The sequence below is a fragment of the Alosa alosa genome, chromosome 17 (assembly GCF_017589495.1).
Source record: "Alosa alosa isolate M-15738 ecotype Scorff River chromosome 17, AALO_Geno_1.1, whole genome shotgun sequence".
In the NCBI taxonomy this organism is placed as follows: domain Eukaryota; kingdom Metazoa; phylum Chordata; class Actinopteri; order Clupeiformes; family Clupeidae; genus Alosa; species Alosa alosa.
In genome coordinates, this window is record NC_063205.1 from 15,978,450 (window position 1) to 15,999,459 (window position 21,010).

The 21,010-nt window shown below is 42.6% G+C and overlaps 1 protein-coding gene across 7 annotated transcripts in view; it reads left to right on the plus strand.

The window, feature by feature from the left end:
• The window catches only part of eps8a (epidermal growth factor receptor pathway substrate 8a), a 57,891-nt gene that overhangs the window by 6,464 nt on the left and 30,417 nt on the right, over positions 1–21,010 (plus strand). The window contains exon 1 of one of the 7 annotated variants that reach the window (XM_048268003.1): positions 14,140–14,293. The exons of the other annotated variants lie outside the window; for them this stretch is intronic. The gene's annotated coding sequence lies outside the window, so the exon portion shown is untranslated. Of the gene's footprint in view, positions 1–14,139; positions 14,294–21,010 lie in introns of those variants that run through there. 7 annotated transcript variants of the gene reach the window in all.

A 21,010-nucleotide genomic window follows, 5' to 3' on the forward strand; every position in this document is an offset into this window, starting at 1 on the left:
TTCAGTGCTTTAAAGTCTTAAAAATTGTATTACTGCATTCATTTTTAACTATGTCTGCTGTGTTCCTGCAGCGTAAAGCAGTGTGCCACCAACACAGCGTTATGCTTTTAATCTCACAATACTGATTACATCTGCGCCTTAGAAGTGCTTTGTGGCATTCTGTAGGTTTTGAGTTGTCTGAAACGCAGCCACACGACACTTCCATTGACTTGCATTGTACTGTATTTAATCATGCACCACATATAGCACAAAATGGTAGTAGGTCATTTTTGAATTTTTAAGCTAAGATAAAACTCCATATAGCACATTTAACTGTACTGTAAGTACAGTTGAGATAAAAAAAAAAAAAAAATTAAAAAAAACATTTGCTGAATGTGTCAATGTAAATGTACTGGACTCAAAGACACTGTTATAATAATGATGGACAGCACTTATAATAATGATGGACAGCACCGCCATCTCCCTGACCCTCTTCTCGGTCACTTGACTGCTTAGCCCTTTCCTTCCACCCGGAAGAGCGGTTTGGCAGGGCCCAGTCCCGGCCGGTGCTTAGACAGTAGCCTTGGACTCCAGCCCGACCTGCCACAATTGTTTCATCCTCGTCCAAGTGCATCCTAATTGTTCAAACTTTTGACCTCTTTATCCGTGATGAAGGGTGAAATCCTGAACTGCTATCTGTCATGAGGGGAGGGGGGAAGAAGACATCATAGCGAGTTATGTGGAAAGGCTGTAAGAGTGGGAGAGGGAGTAGTTTTTGTGTTTCTAGGTCAAGAGGGGACCTGGTAGGGGCCTGTGTGCCCCCTCGCTGTGTGCCCCCTCGCTGTGTGCATAAGAAATGGAGCCGAAGAAGTCAGCCACTGTTGTCATCTGTGTCTGGAAGAGCAATCTCTCGTTCGCCTCTGAGGGTACCTCTCTGTTTGTTTATATTTTAGTTATCTCTCTATCTTCCTCTCTGTCTTGTTTTTGCCTTTGGTAAAAGACAATACTGCTGTAAATCAGAAAATGCTACTGTCGTGTTTTTAACAGCAGGGGTTGAGGCATCCCCCAGACTGTGTGTGTGTGTGTGTGGACAGGGCGTTGACTGAAGGTAGGGTAGTGCTCTTCTCAGTGATTAGGCTGAAATCACAACATCACCAAGGCAGAGAGGCTGAAGGGGATAGCAGTTCATCTGGTCTCTGAGCTGGAGGCATGGAGGAGGACATAGCACCCCTGCTGTGTGTGTATGTGTGTATTCTGAAATCATGACATGTCGAAAGAAAGTGCAGGAACTCGTCTATGCCTATTCTGTCATCTTATACTACATGATGATGATGATGATGATGATTTGATAAGATGATCACTTAGATAAAACAGTTGCATATGAATGAATGCAAAGGTCCTCTTTGGGTAGCCAAATAATTTCACAGTCAGCTCAACCTTTGTAATACCAATTGAAAAGGCGATATCCTTGAAGAGAACAGTGCTGAGTTCTCCAGTAGAGCAGAGAGCCTGGAGTGAAGCAGAGAGGAGCTGAGCAGTGCAGGACTTTTTGAGGTATGGATTTGCCATCAAGCTGCCAGTAAACAGTGTGATCCCTCCGTAAACAAAGAATGATAGACAGCCCTGTGGGCCTTTCTGTCCTCCTGCCCTTGTGTGTGTGTGTGTGTGTGTGTGTGTGTGTGTGTGTGTGTGTGTGTGCGCGCGCCCGCGTGTCTCAAGTGCATGTTTAACTCATAGTTTGACGTGTGGCTAGCTTAATTAGTGACTCGAGGTCCTCACAGCTGTAAAAAGGAAAGGCCTTATGAAGCTGTTTTTCTGGAATGCAGACTTAAAATAGATGTTTAGGAATTTCATATTTTAATGCTCTTGTGACCTTCAAAAGAGTAAATCACGGGAGAGGATCAGAGGGGTAAAAAAAAGCATATTAACTCAGCTCGGGTCCTAACACCACAGTTGTTGAATTCCTTAGGCTCTTTGCATGAAAGATTAGTCCATAGTTGTGTTTTAAAAGCTTGTTAAAACAGTATTAGCGGGAATTTGTGCACTTTCCAATTCTTTTTGACCACCTGCAAGTCGAAATTGTTTGAGAACAGTGATTTGTAAGTTATTGTGAGTATCTGGACTCTTTTACACAAAATCAAAATGCATAATTGCATTTTTTTCCATTTCTCATCTAATGGCATTATTTGTAAATGTGTCACCAGAAGATAAATAGAAGATTGCTAAAACATGTCATAATCTTTCAATGACCATGTCCGTTTCCTGCAGTTACTGGTGTGGCCCTATTAAGAACATGGAGTGTAGGGGATGGTATGGTGGGGTAATGTTTCAGGAGTCTTTCTGTAGCTCAGCAGGTAGAGCGCAAAGTCCTACCACTCAGGTGCTCATTTCCAGGGTGCTACACATACTGATGAAAATGTATCCCTCACCTGTACCTTAAAGGTGCAGCTCACCATTCTGGTGAAAATGTATCCCTCATCTGTACCTTAAAGGTGCAGCTCACCATTCTGGTGAGAGGTTGTTGATATTTGAACTCCACAACTGATCAATTTATAGCCCTCCCTTCTGCGCTCATGTAGGAACATGTTGATTGGCTGGATTTGTTGATGGCTTGGTGTAAGTCACTACATTGGTCTCTCTTCGACAGAGCCAGGACTGTGTGTGAATGCTGGAGTTGGACACAGTGAATGGGCAGCTGGAGGAGAGGAGGGCTTATGAGGAGCCATTAACTAAATTTGACAAAAAAAAAGTAAATTGAATTAAAATTATTGACTATCCCTTTGAGTTGCAATGGTTGAAAGCATATTTTTGATAAATGTAATATTTGTAACTTTTGGACCTTTTGGTTACTAACATACACTTTTTCCATTGATTTGGAGAGAATATGATCTCTTTGAATATCTGGCCACAGTGCAGAAGTCAGTAGTGTGTGTGTGTGTGTGCGTGTGTGTGTGTGGCGTACCCCTCTCAAATTCTCTCAGGTTATGAGGTCTGTAGCCTTTGGTTGCGTCTCTGCTCATGACTTAGTGATGAGGGCTCTTTGTTCTCTGGCTTTATGCTGCCTTGGCAGGTGCACCCTTTACATGGTGGTCTGTCCAAGTGAGTCGGTGCTCACCTCTCCCATTGTACTCGCCAGGACACAACACAAAGCAAGATTCTTAGTAACCCACTAATACAGAGTAGTCAATGTATAAACATCTTTTAAGGCAGAACGATTTGTTTTAATGATTTGTTTAAATGTATATTTTACATGGCATGGGAAAATGGCTAAAATTATTTTATTTGGAGGTAGTTGTTGCCATTTCAGTCAAGTCTTGTTACGTTCAGAATGCATTGTTTGGAAGACCAGCTAGACTTTGGCCTTAGTTGTTCTCTGATCCTTTGCTCATTGTATGAATAATGGACTGAGAAAGACTGCTTGTTTCCTTCTGTGCTCTTTGCATCATTGTTTGTGCTTTTTGTTAAAAAAAACAAAAAAAAAAACATCCTTTCAGTGTAATAGATTTTTCTTTTTACTTCAGATTTTTTACCTCTTCACAAGAAGTCATATTTAATCTTCTTCAAAACAATAGACTTCTTAACAGGTAGTGTAGTGGTTTCTTGCTGCTTTTACCAGGCCATTCTTCATGCCTAGTAGATCTGTTTACAGGTTTTTACAGGTTTATATGCCCTTTGGCAGCTTACACACTGATATTCAAGGTGTCCAGATGGACCGCTGTTAGCCTATACTCTTTAAGCAGTATTACAACCTGCCGTCTGCTCTCTGCTGGTCTTGAAGCAGCTTTGTGTCCTGGGCTTCTCGGCCGATCAGTAGCGCAAGGTTAAAGACCTTCTCTAATGACATCAATGCAGCCCTATGGAAGCCCGGGGTATGTGACATCAGCGATCAGGGGGACGCTCAATGTGTAGCTGAGCGAAATGAGACGAGGGCCATCAACCAACCGCCCTTAAGTACAGTCCTTTAAATAGAGTGGATAGAATGCTAATTGGGTGCTCTGACGTTGGTAATTGACTTCACAGCTCAAAAGAGCTCCCTGTAGAGTTCCTGTATTGCCATGCTGTACACTCAGGTTCACACTTTATCAACTTCATCCCTGAACATTAATAAAGCACTAAGGCTTTTGGGAGGGTTGCTTACTTGCCAATGTGTTGGTGGTATGAAGTGTATTTAAAGTCCTCAGTGGGTGCACTGGATTAGGGCGGATATGGTTCAAATTAAAAAATACTTTGAAGGACTTAAAATGGAAATATTTTGGTGAATTTTTTGGTTGGTCTATCTCTGTGGATGTTTATTTGTGTGTTTTTGTGTATGTTTTAGGTGAGGACGGCCATAGCAAGACTTCTGTGTTTACTTCTAGGCTCTCCTAGAATAATGGTGAATAATTTACTTTTCTATGAAAAGTCATTAAACATGCACTAGTCTCAGGATGACTAATTTACTTTTCTATGAAAAGTCATTCAACATGCACTAGTCTCAGGATGACTAATTTACTTTTCTATGAAAAGTCATTCAACATGCACTAGTCTCAGGATGACTAAGTTCCCCCTTGTATGTGCAAGCACTATCTTCCTGTACGCTTGATTTTCTGTTTGTATTAATGTGATGACAGATATTTGCATTTGGCAACACATGTACATACAGCATGTATCGTCAGTATCTGGTTTTACGTGTTGCTTAATTGTTGCCTTGGCACCAAGTTAAAGAACCTATCCAAATGGTTTATCAGAGCAGTCACCTGAAAGTGGGCACCATGTCAAGTTCCTGATCAAAAAGGTTACCTTCAACATCCAGACGTGCTTGCTAACTGTATTGGGTTGATGCAGCGTGTTACAACGTCACACTGAATTTGAGATTAATGTTTCCTCTTGATAAGATGAGTCACAGTTGAAATGTTGGTTTATGTATCGTGGGAAATGAAGAGAGTGGCTTGGGACTAAGCCGTGCACAATTGCTGCCTGTCAACCCTTTGCTTCCGGAGCACAGAAAGACGGCGTGTCATTTGATTGACTGATAAGATATCAACAACCTTACTGTTCCTTTCTGTGCTGGTAATCTTAATCTAAGCCATGTCATCACAGACCAAGGCCTGGATTTATAGTGTTAGCTATTTTCACTTACAGGACAGTTAATTGCAGTTCACATTTCTTTGAAAAGGATCTGTACTTTGTGACCTGCATGAAGAAGCTTCTGTACAGTTTTGCTCAAAGATGCATCAACACCAACAGCCTTAGTCCTCTTGCGGATTTACAACTCCACTGCCATTAGCATTGTTAACGTTAAAGCTTCAGGAATTCATTGATTTGACAAGAGTTATCTGCCTGCTACCGTAACTGTCCTGCTTAGGTGTCAAAGGTTATGCTGGGAGAGACTGTTACTGGTCTAAAAATGGCTGGGTCATTCCACGTCAGTTCAACCAGGGCCCACGCACTTAGGTCTCAAAAAAATCTGCAAAAATTACCAGGTGTACCTATGTTACCCAGGAGACACACTGTAAAATTACTCTTATGTAAGATCAATACTTTCCAAGATACAGCCAGTTTTACAGGGGGAGGGGGGTGTCGATTTTGTCCGGCCTCTTTTTTTTGTCAAAGTTCACAAGCCCACAGCGTAAGAACTAAACCATGTAGGAGGCTCAAATTTTGCATGCTGGTACATAAATAGGAAATGTATGTAGCAAAATCGTCACGTTTGGTCTGGATAATCCTGAATGGTCATAGCTGTCCCTCAAAGTTGATACAAATTTTATTGGAGTTTTGGGCTGGGCTCTGTTTAAGCCTTCAAAAGACATATTTGTACTCAACATAGGCTCTTGATTTATTTTCCTTACTGAGATAAGTAGAAACACTCTCACAAAAAGCAAGGAACAGAAAATAAATCCCTTCAGGGTCTGAACAGCAGACCTCACAAGTCTGAAAAATCATTTTGGTTATCATTTTCAGAGCACCCAAACACCTTGTGGGAATATGTGGGAAAGTAATGATCTTACATAAGAGTAATTTTACAGTGTGTGTCCTGGGTAACATAGGTACACCTGGTAATTTTTTCAATTTTTTTTGAGACCTAAGTGCGTGGGCCCTGGTTGAATTGACGTGGAATGACCCAGCTGCACTCTTCTCTCCTCCAAGGTCTCCATTGTGGCATGCTATGAGCAGATGTCATGCCATGGACGCATGAGCTGTGAATGAGTGACACATGGCCTTAGAGTGACAAGGCAGTTTTTGGCCCGATTACCTTAACTTCTCTCTGCACTCCATGTACTGTAGGCTAAAAAGCAAAAAAACTGAATAAAATTAGTTAGGAATCTACTGCATGGGACGGGTTCTTTGGTGCCTCTGTTTGTTTAAGTGGAGTGTGGCTATTTGTATCCCTTTCCATTTATTGAAGGTACATTTTAATTTAGCATAGTTTCAGCACTTTTGTTTTTAATCACTCAAATTCCTTTCCATTCACATCAGTGGAAAAATCTCTGAGAGACTAAACATTTCACACTTGGCTGTGATTGGCTCTCCTGGAACAAGTTTGCTGTGACTGCTGCCATTACCAGATTCCCTGCTTTGACATTGAGAGGTGACCTTGACCAGACCTTTTGGACTGGGGATGTTCCAGGAAATCCCATGTGCTTAGAGAGAGAGAGAGAAGGCTCTCTGTGTCTTGACATTCCTTCTACGAAAACTCACATGCTGTTTGTCCTGCCGGTTACTAGGCTTCTGTCGGTAACCGTGACGACACACCACAGGAGATATCGGGGGTGGGGAGTCCTGAAATGGGAACAGTCCCATTTCCCATGAGCATGAGCGCACTATATGTGTGGTGATCTCTTTTGACGTAATAGTTCACACATACGCTAAAAGGTTTAACTTAACCTTCTGTGACTCCAACAAGCACACACACACACAAACTTACGAGTCATTAATTAGTAGATTAATCCCTTGCTACGACAATAGAAACTGTTACACAGGTAACCTCCTACTGAGCCAGGCTCAAGCAATGCTTGTCCTTAGATCCTCCATTTTGTTTTCTGAACTACAAGTGTATCTACACCTTGTATGTCAGAAAGGAAAGATACCCTGACAATCACTTCGTGAGAAGCTTTAACCTACTAAGCTCGGCATGTGCGAAATGTTCACCGTCTTGTCACGTCTTCGGTTCATTGTGGTTCCCTTCCTGACTGACTGATCACACAACAGCAGGATAGGTTAATCTCCGAGCTGAAGTCAGCTCGTTTGGTCTTTGTTTACCTCTCCTGACATTTGTCCTTGTAGCACACTGAGTAACAAAATGGTTCAACGACCAGTCTGCAAGTGACAGTCAGATGCAGTGCTATGGAGATGATGTTTTTGTTGATGTTGTTTTCTTTCTTGAGTTTGGTGGAGATAATGGAGGGGGCTCGCCACGCAGCCTGCCCAGAGTCTGAGGGGATCTATGTATATTTAGCCCAACATCAGTCACTCCATCTGTGTCTGTCGCGCTTCCCTCACGCCCTCTGTCCCTACGCTCTGTGACAGCTCATCGCTCCAAGGCAAGCCCAACTGAAATGTCCGTGTGGGTGGGAGATGGAATAAAAAGATGAAGGGAGGAAAGAGTTTAGTGCCTTCATATAGTTAACTGTGCCCCTGTTAAGATAAATACTATGCGACTGATTAAGTTACACCTGGTTGTCAGGTGTAGACTACATGTTGGTGACCGAATCGGCTTGTATGATCAGCTTGGATGACAAAGGACCACAGGTGTTTGCTGTGTGAAATAAGCGCTTCATTCTCTTGACAGATTATTCGGTAACACTTTACTTGAAGGAATATACATAAGAGGGACATGACACTGTCATAACCCTAACCCTAACACTAACGCTAACTCTAACTTGTCATGACAAAAACCGAATGACACTTGACAGAAGCGTTATGTCATAAACATTTATGACTTGTTTATAATGTTTATGACACGTTAATGACGGTGTCATGTCACTCTTATGTAGATACCTTCAAGTAAAGTTTAACCAATTATTCTTGTCAGAGTTGAACATGCATTTCCTCTCAATGTCTGTTAATGCTCACATACAAGGAGATGAAAATGACCTGTTGCACTTGCCTAGGCGTGTGCCAGTGGACCAGGGGGGTATTCCATCAACCTCGCTAAAGGCCAAACCTGGCTTATTTCGATAAGTCTCGCTAATTTTAGTGAGAATTCCATTCCATTAATGAGGTTAACGTGAATCCCAGCTTGGTAACAATGAGAATTTATGCCACAGAACTAACCTGCTCCGTAGCAGGTTAACTTTCAAGCTAAATTAAGCTGTGTTGCAAAAAAAACCCAATCAGTCGGAAAACGAGTCCAAAAAGATGGTTCCGTCAACCTGTGCTTTTGTCACCTGTAGCCTACAACTTCAAAAATAGAAGTAGGCCTAGAATTTTTTTTTCAGACAGTGTCACCAAGCATGGATTTACACATCCACTTGCTCCAAAGAATTTATGAAGATTATGCGACTTAAAATGTTTTAACTTCACATGCGTGTGGTTCTAGAGATCTTGCTACTCTACGTCATTTACGTTCTGTGGTGGTGTAACGTGCAGCGAGACGACACAGCAAAGGAGTTACATTCTTACATGTTCACAGGTTCGCTTCCCATACAAAGTATTAAGGCTACATAGCTTATCACCTTGATAATGACATTTTTAGTTATACTCTTTAATTAAAGACATATACTGTTGATAAAGGGTCATACACATTTGGTAGGCTGTTCATTGACAGTAGGCTAATATGCTTTGCCAGTGGGCTATATTATATCTGATGCAAGCCAAAGGATAATTCTGTAGCCTGTAGGCCTATAGGCAGCTAATAATTAAAACTGCTTCATGTGTCAATGATTGTTCATGAATGTCAAATCAACTGTGTGCTACACAGATTAAATACTAGGCATAAATGACAAATTGAAAGCCATATTGCATTTCAGATAATTATATTTCAAACACTTTGGGACTTACTATTATACAATATAAAACAATACTATTATGTTGATACTAATTTATTTTATGACCACCTACACCTAGAAAATAATTTGGAGTGAACTCTTACAGTAATCTAAGAACGTAGGCTATACCTAGTTTTGAATATCCATATGCCTAAGTTGTTTTCAGTTTATACTATTTATTCATTCACTCGTTTTGTTCAAGCATAGACTGTATGACTGTATAGAGTGAAGCTAATCAAACTCGCAATTTATTTCAAACCATTAGCATTGTTGTTTTAAATGTAGGCCTATGCTTTCATTATTCTCCAATTTCTTCAATTAATCTTTTTTTTTTCTCTCTGTTAAATTTGATGACTTTCGATGAAAATCCTTTAGATGGCGCTTGCCAAATTGAACAGAAATTGTCTAGTATAGTCTTAATTTTACGACATATATCCTCTTTTCGTCAATCTACTGTTTTGGTCTACTGTTCTACCTCATGCACGAGCAGAGATGAAGCTGAACTAAACCTCGCTTGAATAAACGAGGCCAAGATGCCGCTAACTTCAGTTAATGGAACGGCTTCAGCCCCAAGTGAAAGTCTACACTAGTTCAAGCCAGGCTATTTCTGTTAAGCGCCGCCTTCATTAGCAAGGTTGATGGAATACCCCCCAGAGGAGGGTGGTTAGTTGTAAAACAGTGTGTGCGTTTGTCTGGGGGTGGGTTAAGGCTGAGTATGTGCCTCAGCATTTGTGTGTTCATACATTTTTATATTGGGTGCATTTGTACCTGTGTGTGTGTTTGCAGTGGGATGTTGATAAAAACCTGTGTTTGCTGTAGCAACTGTTGAATCACTCTCCTTTTTGCATCTGACTCATACACTCGTTCCTGAGGACTTCTCAGAAGAACCTACAAGGACTAAACCTGTCTGACCTTGTCATCTTAAACAAGCCCTATGCAGGTCTGGTTATTCCTTCGCTGTTTCTGGGTTTTTGCCGGATTTGGCTCGCATTTTTTACGACACAGCTCCCCCTGCAGCTTTGGTAGCAAGTGACTGCTATGCTAAACCCCCACTAGCTAGTGAGCTAGCCATCAAGAAACCAAGCAAAACACATACAGGGCTCACAATAAAACGGTCGAGCAAACACATTGTTCCAAGAGACTATCAAACCACACTACAAAAACGAAGTTCACCCAACGGTAGGCTACTTACAATTTCAACAGCAACAAAGCCAAGTCAGCGTTTTGCAGTCTTCTTCGAAACTAGAATCTGACTACATTTTCGAGGCGCGATTAGATACTTCCGCTGAGTCACATCCGGATGTGTTCGGCCCGGAACAGAAAGTTGCATATTCGTTTTTTCCGCGGAGAAGCGATAGGGGGAGACGAAGCAACCACCGAACGACCCAGAAAGTGTTGTAGAACCATCAGAACAATTCTCAACCTGCATAATTAAGGTCATTTTTGCTAAAATTGTTGCATAGTGCTTCTTTAAGTGGCAGAGCATTTGTGAAATTGTAATGCTATTTCCGTGTTTTTTTTTACTGTAGGGTACTTTTTGGGGCCTGTCTTACCAGTACTTTTTATACTAGGTGTCATGTCATAATAGCTGTATCTGTTCCATGCTGATTTTAGGGCTTCAGTCATCATGTTGAGCTGTAGCTGTAATAGTTGTGTTATCAGGCTCATTTAATTAGATGGTCCATTTTCTGATATATTTGACAATTCAGCCTGCTAGTTGATCTTATTTTGTCACCTCTGTGCTGAAGTCTGTGATCATATCAGAGCCAGTGATCTCAAAAGAAGTGTTTACTGGTTAGCCATTGCATTCATGCAGCATGTCTGTTAGATCCATCTGTCCAGCAAAACCACAACCACTCTCACAGCACACAGACACGGACTGGGATTCTCTGAAATGTCTTAAAGAAAGACCATTTGCTGCCTCCTACACGAACATTAGCACATGGAAAATGAAATGGAAGTGTGGCACAGCAAGGGGTTGAGATTTGTGTGAGTGTGTGACGCTGTGGATGTCATTCACACACAGGCCTGTTCACACTCTGAAACTCCTCCTTGGTGGTGTATGCGTGTGTGTGTGTGTGTGTGTAGATTGCAAATCAGATCTTACAATAGACATGTGTTTCATGCATGGGTTTTCTTTAGAAAGAGATAGAGTAAGCGACAGAGAGAAAGAAAGAAAGAAGAAGAGAGAGAGAGAGAAAAGAAGGAATATAAAAGAAAGAGAAAGAAAGAAAAGTACAGGAAGAAACAGAGGAAGACCATGAAAGAAAGAAACGGGGAGAGCTTTGCCCTCACCAGGAGGAACGTCGGGAGAATGTTAACACTGAGGCGGCCGCCACTCCTTCTCCTGGCAGTGCCCAGCGGGAGAGCCGCTGCTCTGCTCTCCTCTCCTGAAAATGGGTATTTATAGGCCTGTGGAGTCTGGAGAGCTTCCACCATCTTGAAGGTTAAGACCTGTTTGAGAGAGAGAGAGAGAGGGAGGTGGGAAAGAAAGCAAGACTTGACCTGCAGATAGAGTAGAGGAAGTACGAGAAGACAATCAGGAAGAGATTCTCTCAGGGGATTGAAACAAAATACTCCAACAGCAAACGATGCGTCCCTCTTTAAAAATTCTACAAAACATTTTTCAGTATGTGTCCAATTGAAACTGAATGTGACGCGCCATAATGCCATAACTCAAACTGTTCAACTAATTATGTAACTACAGTATGATAATAATGAAGTAGTGATGACATATGTTTTTGCAAGAGCAATGCTGTCCTGATTGGGTTGCTATTGTGCAGCTCTGCTGGAGGCTTCTGGTCATGTTATGCTACAGTGGATAGCTTGATGTACAGATTTTCAGTGGTGTAATCATTCTCTACAGCTTTCCCTTTGGCTGGAGAGCCCAGATTTGCCGCAGCGTGCTCTATTTCAGCTGGGTTGGTGTTTAACAGTCAGACGGCACTTCTCATCTGTTCCAGCATGCTCCTTCTTGTATGAATTTAATGCATTGCCATCGGCAACGTGCTGTTGAATAGGGCACTCACAGGTACAGTCAAAGAGAAGCTTGAGTATGAGTGGAGAGAAGTCATCATGTAATCAACTCTTGGATTGGGTAATTTTGTTGTAAAAAATGTTGTTTTTAATTGTTTGCAGATTATCATTCAGAGATTGAGGGGGTAAAAGAGAAAATATTGTCATAAACCTAATCTAATTGAAGATGGTCCATATCTTGTGTGTGTGTTTTTATGATCATGTTAAGAAAGTACTGCTAATGATGGATGGATGTTGATAATTGAAAATGTATTTTAGTTTTATGGCTGTGGCAAATTAGAATTAGCTTTGGAATATTGCCAGTGCCAATGTTTAGCAATGCACATATGTGGTTTATTGCCTGTAATATTGTCTGATTGTGACTGGCACGGTCTTATTTGTTTTCCTGCTGCCCATTTTCTTTATTGTTTCAGGAAGCAATGTCTGCTTCTTCCTCAACCAGGCAAACTGCAAGCCCTAGTTGCATGAGCTTGAAATGCCACCACATCTGACCAGCCATGTAATTGTTGAAGCATTGATGAAGCATTGACTCAAATGAATAGGGGCCATAAAAAAACCTTAACTAAATCTACAATAAACCACGTCGCTCTATTTTTAGTTACCTGTGCTTACAGAGGAGGCTGTGCCATCACTGTTTTGAATTGTGACAGGGCTTTGTCATTAACTGGTGATAAGATGTGTTATTGACGGCCGTCACGGCAACAGAGGAAGTTACAGTGAAGTTATGTGGATGATTGTGTCAAAATTGATCTCATCAAGATAAGTCATTCAAAAGAGATATCCGATATTTGCCTTTGTACTCCACTTTACTGGTGCCCACTGGACAATATCTTAGTCTTTCAAGTTTAAGTAGTTTGAGATCAGCAGAGAGACAAGAGGTGTTATGTGTGTCACCTTACTTAATATTTTCATTAAGGTGTCATAACACACCTTTTTATGTTTGGGACTTGTGTCTTCTTCCTCTGAGGACTGTCCCTGTATACGTGAAAGCCATCTACTTGGGTAACCATTGAAGACCATTGAGATGAAGAAAAGTATGTGAGGGTGAGAAATCGAGAGTGAGCTAGAGGGAGAGGAAGAGGTGGAGGGACTTACATTGAAGTATTTGGAATTGGTCAATGAACCCAGTTTTTCCGTGACGAGACCACGTGAACAAAGGACGTGCCCGTGAAAAACAAAGAGGTGGCTGTTGCTCCCCGTGGGCGTGTGTTTGTTTGTTTGTGCCAACCCAGTTTAGCCAACACGTGCTGGTATTGATCTCAGACCAAGCCCCACATCGGACCTTGGTTTCACATGGTGAACCCCTTTCAACAGGCAAGTAAAGGATAACTCTCCTCTCTCTCTCTCTCTCTCTCTCTCTCTCTCTCTCTCTCTCTCTCTCTCTCTCTCTCTCTCTCTGTTCTTGTGGTCTGTGTACATAGCAGCACACAGATGGTTGTAAGATTACCACGTTGTATTGATGTGGTGTTCTTCTGCTGTTGCATAACATGGTTTTTATTTTATGTAAGTATATTTTTGGACAAGTATAATCCATATTCATATTGAACATTGGCGAATCACTTATAGTCTTAATTATTAGTTCTAGTTTGTTCATGTGACTTATCCACCTGAATTAAGCTTAATCTCGTCACTGGTAGTGCACAGCTATATATGGTAAGTGATTGTTCATGACCAATTGCACTGGCCCATATGCCCGAGGCAAGGTAACAATTGGATCACTAGATGAGATTAGGACATATAAATTGTCTGTGTAGCCATATACACGCATAGAATTCTTGTGTCTGGTGTGAATGTGAAACTGCATAGACCATATATTATTATGGAAATGGTTGTTGTGAAAATATTTTTTGTCTAATCATCCTGGTACAGATCTTCCAAGAAAAGTTTGCCAATTTTTTTTTTTAGTTCGAACTGATCATGTTCCATCCATTTGTTTCTCTAAGTGAGGAGCACATGGTCATGGTCCAGTTCCTCATGGCCTCTCCCAGTGTTCTTTGTACAAGAGGGGTGGATTATGTGTGTGTGTGTGTGTGTGTGTGTGTGTGTGTGTGTGTGTGTGTGCGCGCGCCTGTGTGGATGTGGGGGATGTAAATCTCCTTACAAATCCTCTTTAAGGTTCCACTGGGCAAGGGAGATACAGGGGCAGAGAGAGAGAAAGAGAGAGAGAAAAGGAGGGAGGGGTAGAAAGAGAAAGGAGCTACTTCTACACCTCCATTCTGGAAAGAAAGGGGAAGAAATCGTTCAGGACAGACGTGTTACATCCTGTGTGGATGTTTAAAGCCTTGGGATCTATGATGTAAGCCTGCAGACAGGTAAGCTTCTGGGCCATGTATCTGGATAAGATCCATTATCTGTAAAACCGGTGAAAGGTTGCTTAATATGCTATTGTTAACGGACGGGGGCTAGGCCAGGATTATTAGATTTGCTTCTCAGTGGTCCTACGTTATTTCCAGATTTATACAAAGTTGTAGCCTGACTCCGCCTGTCTACGTACTAACAGAGTTGATGTTATACAGGACGTTTGTTGAGTCACTAGATAGACAATGATGACTGTGCTTAAGAGACTACGAAGAAGCAGAGAGTGCAAAGTTGAATTGAATAAAATGTTGCCATTACAATGTAATTGGTAGAATTAAAAAAAAAAAACATAACGGAAAAGGGATGGATGGCAGTGAATAATTGCGTTATAACATCTTGCCAATTACTTCAAAGGGGTTATGTTTTATATAATAAAGGTTACCCAAGATGGCTTTAACTCGCAGGTAGGGGGGAATTACTCCCTTTTCAGCCCGGTGACTTACTTCGTTGGGTGTCAAGCGTACTGTATATTTGGAAGAACATTTCACATACGAGCAAATATGACCGCGTGAATTTGAATAGGATGTCCATAGTATTAACACAGGAGAGATTAAAGCTTTAAGATCCTAACCCCACAAGTCTTGTCCAGTAAGTGTTGACATGGCTCACCACGTGGCTGTCACTGGGTGACCTTAAATTAGTTAGTGGGGAGCTACTGGGGCTCAGAGTTTTGCTGAATGAATGCTGCTCTTCGTGTGTGTGTGTGTGTGTGTGTGTGTGTGTGTGTGTGTCGTGACCTGTACTGTTTATATTGCTGGCTTCAGACCAGGGGTGTAATAATTGACCATTGCCTTTAATGTGTAGTCCTGGTTGTGTAGTCCAAAGGCTTCTTTATCCCCAGTAATGATGTAATTGTAAATGAACAGTGAAAGAATTATGTTTCCTTGTGATCCCTTTATAGGTGTTCTTGCACATCTGTATTGGTTGGCAGAAAAAACAAATGAGTAAAAGGATTGAAAATGAGAAGACAAGGAAATATTGACAAACACTTCTCATTCTTTCAGAATCACATAATTCCTCGTACCTTGTCGTAACAACTGGTTTGTGCAAGCTCCACTGTACTTCTGTTGTTGTGGATGATGAAACCCATCACGTGGTCTTTAACCTCTTCAAGGTTATCTTGATCAAATGTTGAACTGTTTACTTCTTCCCATGATCAGATGGGCACTTGACCCCCAAAACCCGTCATGTTATCATAACCTGTGAATGACCAGTGTTTGCTAAGCAGTTTGAAATGACATCAATGGCTAATCTGATTACACCTTCTCTATTTCTCTTTCTGTCTCTCTCTCTCTCTCTCTCTCTTTTTCTCTCGCTGCGTTACCTTCCTCACTATCTTTGGCGATGTTGGCTAACGGCCCTATTCTTTTGCGAGCAAACTCCCACAGGAGGAAAGTGTTGGTTTGGAAAGTCCCCACTCTGTGTATCCAGGGAGGGCAGGCTGTGGGGGAGGCACAGCCAGAGTCCAGCACAGTCCGGAGAGCATTGTGTATCAGTGGGCTGGATTTGTCTTTACCAGGTGGACAAAGCCGTAGCGGCCATCCTGAAATTTCAGCATTGTGCCACTGTTCAGTCAGCCCTTTAATGATCCACATGAATACAGTGGGCAGCCTCGGGGCAGCCTCGCAGCCGACGTAGCAAAATGGGCAGAGGTCATTTTCTTCTAATATACTGTATTTGTTGCCATGGAAACTGCTAACACTCTGGATGTTTTTTAACACTCTGAAGATTCCTTTTTTCTCCTCATGTCTCTCTTTTTCTCACACCATGGCGCATCTGCATACACACATACACACACACACACACACACACACACACACACACACACACACACACACACACAGACACACATACACACTAACCTCCCCTGCTCCTCCCATTTGTAGAACATCCCAGCAGATTCTCCCCAAACGCTTAATATGGGCCCATCTCTGATAGATAGAGACTGAGAGAGACAAACACCGAAAGTGAAAGAGAGGAAGAAAGGAGCAGAGCTGGACAAACACAAAGTGAACATTGTTAGGGAGGAGGGGAGTGAAGAATGGAAAGAAGGGAGGGAGGGAGAGAGTCGTACATGTGGCCATCAGGGCTTGTCTCTGCAAACAGACCCAACGATAAGGAGCCGTGTGCTCCTTATTAACCATTCAGCAGGGATGTCCGAGGATCCTCTCTTTCTCTCTCTTTCTCTGTCTCTCTCTCTCTCTCTCTGTCTCTCTCTCTTTCTCTCTCTCTGTCTCTCTCTCTGTCTCACTCTCTCTCTCTCTCTCTCTCTCTGTTATGTAACATAGTACTCAGCCCCTGGTGTCTGGGGATGGGCCTTTGTTTTGTTTTTTTAAGCGCTGTTGACCCTCCACCTGTTGTGTAATTTTGTGTCCATGGCAACTTAAATGATTTACCTGTGAGAACACCTTAGAGGGCCAGGTGGGTGGGCTCAAAGGTGTGTCTCCTAGAATGTCTTGAACCCATCTGGCTGTTGCAGTCAGGTGTGTTGGGGCCGTCATGGGTGTTGGGGTCACCTGATGTGCCAGGTGTTGATCATTTCAAATATTTGTCCAAACAGGGCTGGGCTTGGGATTGTGGAAGATTTATGGAAAAGGGAACACCTTGTAAAGGATATCGTCATCAAGGACTCTTAAGACTGTTGAAGATACCGTAGGTTTACTGTAGGTTTTACTATCGGATGTACAACTCACAATAGGTGTTTTATTATAGGGTGTGCACGTCATAAAATGTCTTTGGGAACAAAACACGTTTATGTGTTGCCATGTTAAATAACGTGACACAGCATGGGTCATTTTCTTCACACCACTGAAAATACTATTCAAATGAGTGCAATAACTCATGAGTGGATCCAGTTGAGTTAATTTGATTGTGGGGGCTGTTCTGTATATGTATGGCAATGTTAACTGGACAAAGAAATAAAGAATATGCATAATGCATTTTCTCCTGCATTATGGCACTGTGAACAAGAGTTAGATTTAGTTAATAATAATGGTATTTACTTAAATTAGGCACTATTACAACGTGTCTAGCATTATTTTTTTCCATTTTACTTTCCATTGTGTTGAAGTTGCGAGTGCTCTCCAACACAGAAATATGAGCCATTTTACTATTATGGATGTGATGACCAATGATGAAACAGAATGACCTCTGACAGCTTCTTTCGTAAGTCGTCTGCCTGGCCTTTGTGATATCCCCCTTCCCATTACCCTCCATCAACGCAGGGCCCAATTTGCAGCCCGTCCACCTCCCTCCACCGCGAGCGGCACACCAGAGGAGCCGCCGTCTGATTGTGGCTAAAACGCCGGAGCTAAACAAGCCCTGAATGGGAGCGGAGAGTGGCAGGGCCGCCAGCACAATGGCCCCGCTGACAGACACGTGGCCGAGCCGCCGGCCTCGCCACACCCCACCCCACCGCCCGCCGCTGCCCCGGCTCCTTAGAGCGAGCGGGTCGGATTTGCATGGGCAGCGTGCGTGGGGATTATGGCGATGCAAAGCGTGCAGCGTGGCCTTCAAGATACCCGCTTTAGATAAAGAGGGAGATGGAGATTGTGTGATCAGACTTTTCCATGCAGATAGGGTTGTGCTTTGGAAAAAAAGTCAGTTGTTGTGATGTGTTAGTACAGCTACAGTTCATTGACTGGGTTACTAGTGGTGTTATGTGTAGGATTGCCACTGTTCAGGCCAGTATAAAGTATTGTGATAGAAAGCCATTGAATAATTGCTTGTTAGTTTTCTCAGCGTGAGAAAGTATTTAGTGTGCTTGACTGACCAATCTGTTGAGCATCTGGATGATGTAGTAATGGTAAACTGTGAAGTGAAGTGCATGGCTTTATGTTGGTGGGCTGGCTCCAGTGCACTCACTCTTGTTTTGGTGAAGGTACTTTGAGCTCTGATGTTGATGATTAGGGCCGGTGCCACCAAGCGTTCACTGTGACCCAAATACTGACGCCCGGCCGGTCTCATCAATCATTCATACGCATCAGTCAGCAGGTAGTGTCTGAGCCAGAAAGTCTCTCTTTCCCTTTATCTGTCTGTTATCTCTGTCTCTCTCTCTCTCTCTCTCTCTCTCTCTCTCTCCAAATACACACACACACACACAAGCCACTGTACAGGGGGACTATTGAGTTTGCCAATCACAGTTGGTGTGATGAGAGCTTGGTCCATTACATCAGGCTGAAAGCAGCATTTTTGAATTGGGATTCACCCGTCCTTGCCAGCTGACCAAAAGCCCCAAGACGACACATGAGAGTCCGCAGGGTCATCAGGTCAAAACTCAGCCACCAGGTGCAAAGTGTAGTGCACCAAGGAACTGCTACAATAAATGAACGGCAAACATAAATGTCATTTTGAATAGAAATAAACTGTCTCCTCCGGTTTTGTTGCTCCAGTGGTAGTGGTGATTTATTGTTTTTCCAATGAATTAAAGATTAAGACCACATTTGTACTGTGATCTCTAATAAATCTCTGTTAGAGTGTACTGTTTTAAGGGTTAACAGAAGGGACTGACATATGGACACTCGTACTGTATATGTTGTGGCATTACTTCCATTTTCCTGGGGTCTCATTTGTAATGGAGTCATAACCATGAGGGAAATGGCCTTTGGTTCTCAGCCAGGCAGTATGATTTCCAACATGAACACATTTGGAGAGTAATTGATTATGCATGTGTGTGTGTGTGTGTGTGTGTGTGTGTGTGTGTGTGTCTAGTTATCTGTTGTAATCTGCTTTTGGCATGTGGGTCCACAAATGTCCATCCCTTTGACATTAAGCTCAAGTTTTTTCACACGCATGATCTCATATGGTTTTACTGGTACTGGCACAGTGGAAGGGCACATCTGTCAGTGGTTAATAATCGAACGCTTCAGTGGAAGGCTCGCTATCCCAGGCCAGAGTTATTGACTGGGCTTCATGCTATGACACTTTGATCTTGTGTAGATATTGACTGTTTGAGCAGTTCAGTGCAAGTTGAAAGGCTTTATATAGTGTATGTTGTGTGCTTTACATTTGATTGTGGTCCAGTCTAGTTCCCTGTGTCTGTCCCTCTCTTTACCCCTCTTGCTATCTTGTCTCTGGAGCACGTTACATGTGCCATGTGAGAGGGAACACTATTTGCATGCAGGACGTGTGTTATTGTATGATCATATACGTACAGTATGTATTTGAGTATGTAAGTGTGATTTAGGCCATGTTTCCGTGTGTGTGTGTGTGTGTTCATTGGTGTTTGGTTGTATATCCTCTGAGTTCCTCAAGTTGTGAGCTGGCCTTCCTCAGATGATCACCCCCTAGTGTTATCTGTCTGTGATCTGTGTGTGTGTGTGTGTGTGTGTGTGTGTGTGTGTGTGTGTGTGCGCGTTTTGCTTGTGAGGATCTGAGTGGGTGTTTGATCTCCATAGGGATTCCTGAGCGTAGGCCACTGCTTCCTGGCTTGCTGGCCAAACACACACTGTCTCTCCTGGCCTCTGGCCAGCGTGGGCCCCCAGCCATCACAGCTAGGCCACTAAAAAGCCTGCAGCTCTCAGCACAATCTCCAGCCCCTCAAGGCAGCCTCCCCTCAGGCCTTTTGTCCAGCGCTCCTCCCCTCTCCCTCCTCAGACAGCGGTATAATGATTCGCCTTTAATGGGATAGTGTGGGAAACCGGAACTAATATATTTGTCGCATCTCAAGTGTTGGAGTTGTCTGCCAGGCCACTGTTAGCGCTGCCAAACGCAGGGAGCCATCCCACGCTCTCTATGAGGTTTTTATTGGCTCTGATTCAAGATGGTGCCCACATGTAGCTGCAATGGGGTTTTTCTACACTTTTATAAAGAGGTCATGAAATGAGTAGCTCTTGAAAGAGAATGTTTTCTTTGCATTGTGAAATGTTGTCTTTCGATCTGTTGTTGAAGACCTAAGAGACTTGAAGTTAGCCAGTTATCCATAAGAAGTTGCCCATTTTTGCCTGTTTCATACAGTGTACAGAGGAACCTTTGACATATAGTGCTATTGTTGTAGAAAAATACCTGTTTTCAGATATAAAGGCCACCGAAGTTCAGCACCCTGAATAACAGAAGTTTCCCAATCCTGAATCAACTGCCACAGTTGACATCTAGATCAATTATTTAATGGAATCGGGTTGAGTTACGCTGTGACTTCCTAATCCTGAAGACTTGAATGATGTTGGCTTAATACAAGACTGTGATCTGTCTTTAGTCTTGATATCCACAGTGAGGTTCATGTCTAACGGTGTGGCCAAATATCAACATTGATGGTTGTAGGTCTGCGCTAAGAGGCTAATCGTGGCTGGATTTGTCAAGCTTTGTTGTTGTCGTAGGTGGGAGATTTTTTTTTGTCATCGTCTCCTAAAGCTCGGTCTCATCCACCTGCTAACCGCCTACTCCGTCTGACGGCGCAAGGCTAATTTTAGCTTTGACACTGGACCACTTCCCCGTGCCACCAGGAGGGAAATTGATTCTCAATGTGAATGAATGGCTTCTGTTCAATCATTAACTAGACATTGACAAAAGTGGCCTTGCCTGTTCTCACCTAAGGCTGACCTAAGCTTGCACCAATGGACACATGCATTTGGGGAACAATGTGATCCATTTAAAGATGTTTGCTAATGAGGCCGTCTTCATAAAGTCTGTGGAATGAAGCCACAGCAAACTACTACAGAATGCAGCAAAGCTAA